The 4,013-nt window shown below is 46.2% G+C and overlaps 1 pseudogene; it reads right to left on the bottom strand.

The window, feature by feature from the left end:
* Window positions 1–1,891: 1,891 nt before the first annotated feature.
* LOC102480149 (T-complex protein 1 subunit eta pseudogene) overlaps window positions 1,892–4,013 on the bottom strand; it is a 19,297-nt pseudogene continuing 17,175 nt past the window's right edge.

Raw genomic sequence — 4,013 nt, 5'->3', positions numbered from 1 at the left:
AGAACTGAAGTCCCCTACAGTTAGGACCAATGAGGCTATAATGATTTAAGAAAGTGTGCAAGGGCCAGCACATGACATGATGATTAAGGCAACTGAATCCCACATAGCCCATCATGCAGTTCAAGTCTCAGATCCGGCAACTTGAAAAACAAGATGGGCATGTGTGCACATGCATGCAAAATCCTGACTGGATGGAGAGATGGAAAAGGGGTTGTGATGTGACCATTCCCAGGGGGAACATGTTGTTTCCACTCCCCCATCCCTCTGTCTCTCTCTGGTGAGTACACATGTCCTCTGGTAATTTTTTTTTAAAAGAAAGTGCACAAGAAAAGAGGGGGGCATGGCTTGGGGAAGGCTGACAATCTGAAACATAGGGAATTAGTCATTCCTGAAGCAACTTTTGAAATGGACCCAACAGAATTCTACTTACAGCACAAACTGAAGACTCCACAGGAAAGGATTCAAATTATGTGCATTGCTTGAGTCAGAACACATCTGGCAAATTAATAGGGCAACCTGACACAAGACTATTTTTAGGTTAGGTGAGTGAGGAGGAGTCTACTGCAAAAGAATTCAATTTGAGGAAAAATAGAACTGGGCACAGTGAGCTCAGCTGAGAAACAAAGCCTTGTCACCAGGGAAGGAGAGTTCTTTTAACAGCAGCACTGGAATTAGAATTGCTATTTGGGCCTGTTCCAAAACCTCGTAATCTAGAAAATAATTACTGAATAAGTCATGCTGATTCTCAGAAGTTGTCTAAGAGCTGTACCCATCTCTTCTTTGAGGAAACTCACATTCTCTTAGGAGTAGGTGATGAATGTTCTATGCATCTGTCTAGGCTGACCACTGCTGGGGGTTGGCAGGTGAGGGCCACACTCAGGCTCCTGGAACAGGCACGACCTAACCCCTTCCCTCCCCGGTAGGGTCCTGAACGCCATAACCTGCTGACTCTGAGAACGCACCTGCTTTGCACTCGCAAGACTGAATTTCGGCCAGAGTGGGAGCAGGTTGTGAAAGGGCTCTTGTGACACTCCTGCCCGCTATCAGGCACAGCAAAGTGGAATGTCAGTCCATCAGCGGTTACCTGTTTTGCAATAGCCCTGGAGGCCCATCTTGAAGAAATCTTCATTTTTGCTGACAGCACTAGGAATTCTCCCTGATGGAGACAGAACTTAATTCTCAAATGAATCTGGGATGCTGCTCTCATATCAGTTTGCTGGGGGCTAAGGCAGAGAAGACGTGCCAAGCTCACACACAGGGTTGTCTGTTCCGGTTATCTCCTTTAGGGCTGGATAAATGAGTGCAGGAATAAATGAATGGGAGAATGGAGTCTGAGCACAAGCTGGTGGTTTCCTGCAGCAGAATCACCCTAAGTGCTTGTTAAAATGTAGCTTTTTGAGTTCCACTTCCAGAGTTCCTGATTCAATCCATCTAGGCACATCCTGAAAAATCCACATTTTTTTTTCTTGTAACTCTTATTTAAGTTTTATTTAAATAACCCGCGATGACAACACAATGAGCCACCTACTACCCCTCTTCATAACATGAATTATCCAGGCCAGGGAGACTAGGTATTCCAGCAGTCAACCTGCCAGCCACGTCAGGTGATTGGTGAGGTGTCTCTCAACAGGGACAGTCATGACTTTGGCCATGGCTAAATGCTGTGGGTGTGTCCGCAGTCAAGTATGTTTTGTTTTGTTCTATATAGAGAGAAAGTGAGAAATCACCCCCTGGGGTGATGGCCACACTGCAATCCCTTCTCTTTATTTCCCGTCTCAGGATTTTGAGTACACATGCATATGCGCCTGGCATAAATTTTAAGCTGCTGGGTCTGGATCCGGGACTCAAACAGTAGTCGACTATGTGGGAGTCCAGTGACATAACCATTATGTCATCTGCTGGTTTCGAAGAAGGGGTTCTTAACTGTCTCATCTACAGACATGATAAAGCACATAGCAGCAGAAGCAGATGTCAGGGATTGATCCACTCCATCATTGGCTCCCAGACAAAAGCCTCGAAGTTGTCAGCAATGTCCACGTTGTTGATGTCCACCCCATAACACTTGCCCCCCTCGGCATGCTGAGCCTGTGGCATGTCGAAGATGTCTGTAGCATCCAAGGCAGCGTTGTCAATAGCTGCTGTTTCCCTGGAATAGTCTTTGAGTAATCCTGCAGGTGCTTGGAGAGCTCCATCTCAATAGGTCTGCCACCAGCCACCACTGAATCATTCCTGACGGCCTTCCTGACGATTATGATGGCATTGTACAGGGATCGCTCTGTCTCCTCCATATACTGCTCTGCATCGCCATGGAGGATGAAGGTACACCTTTTGGTCTTGGGACAACCAGTGAAGAAATCGTACCTCTTGCCTCCAGTCTGGGTCTCTTCAAAAGCCTGCAGCTGCCCTGCACATTTGCCAACAGAATGTTCACACTGGTCTGGATTGAGCCTCCACAGGCCATCATTGTCCTCTTCACTTTTTAGGCACTTGACCAGCACAGAGCATGCCTCTTTTGGCAAAGACATGCTGGGCGGCCACGTCTTCAGTGAGAAGTTTGGAAAAGACAACTTTGGCTCCCAAATGATACATCTTCTCTATTTTGCCAAAGAGAATGTTCCACTCAGCATCAACAATCACCTGATAATCCTTGACAGTGTGCACTCCGATTTCAGCATTATCTTTCTCAGCTTTCAGCTCCAGCTCAATATTTTAAAGAGTAATCCTGGAATTATTGTACTTTTTGGGCTGCATTTCAAACCCAGCATAAGAGAAGGTCTTCTTGAATGCAACACCAGCTACCAGTTCAGACTCCTCAGGACTCCACCCAGCACCTTCTTGACTCCACCCATTTTTTTTTTTTTTTTTTTTTTTTTTTTTTTGGCTATAGGTCACCTGTGCTCGTCAGAGAGCTGGAGCAGCAGGAAGTGAGAAATAACCCGCCGGTGGGGGATGGCCACACCACAATTCCTTCTCCTCCAGTCTCCTCTCAGGATTTGGGCAGGCATACACGCACACCTGGTGTGAGTTTTTCTTTCTCTCCTTTTTTTAAAAAAAGAATTATTTATTTAATTTTATTTATTTATTCATTTATTTTCATTTGACCAGAGAAAGAAAGACACACAGAGAGAAGGAGAGTAAGAAAGCAAGCCACCAGGTCCAGGACTCGAACTGTGGTCGGCCATGTGGGAGTGTTCAGCATCTTAACCACCATGCCACCTGCTGGCCCCGTGGTGTGAGTTTTAAGCTGCTGTGTCCAGGACTCAAACCACGGTCAACTACATAGGAGTCCAGTGATGTAACCATTATGCCATCTGCTGGTCCTGATTCCACTCATTTTAAGCTGCAGCAAGTCATTGAGCATCATCACTGCATCCAACACTATCTTGGCAAAGAAAGCTGAGAGATGTACTTGGAGTTCTGCACTGTCATGGTACATTTCTGCAGCAGCTTCCTCTGCTCCACTTTATCTTGCTTCCTCATGGTCATAGCGATCTCTCTAATCTAATTAACGGCCAACTGAGTGGCTGTGCAGAAAGCTCGAATGACTGGGGGTGCAAACCTTTCTTCACCTGCTTCAGGAACTCTGCAGGGTCATCGCTGAGGTCAGTGCCATCACCAACCTCAGCATCTTGGGATTTGGTAGTGCCTGCTAAAATCTTCACTGCAGGATGGATGACATCAAGGAGTTTCAGAACTGCGATTCCATCATTAGAAATACTTGCTTTACATTGGCCATCCACAAATAGATTGTCCATGCCACGGGGACCCAGGGTGCTTCTTACATACAGCCTCAGCACTTACCTGGCAGGCACAGATATTACTCACAAGGTGGGGAATGCCTTGGGAGCTATCAGTACCCTCTTCCAACAGGATAACTGGTGTGGGCATCATCTTGAAAGCTTGTTCAGTGTCCTGCCACTCCTCTCTTTGGCCATCCATTCCACACTGTCTTATCCTTGTTAAGTATTTTCACTGCTTTTATGTCCTCCAATATTTTGCTCTCTACCACAGAG

The sequence above is a fragment of the Tupaia chinensis genome, unplaced genomic scaffold (assembly GCF_000334495.1).
Source record: "Tupaia chinensis unplaced genomic scaffold, TupChi_1.0 Scaffold148073_2, whole genome shotgun sequence".
Lineage (NCBI taxonomy): Eukaryota > Metazoa > Chordata > Mammalia > Scandentia > Tupaiidae > Tupaia > Tupaia belangeri.
This window is presented reverse-complemented; position numbering and strand designations above follow the sequence as displayed.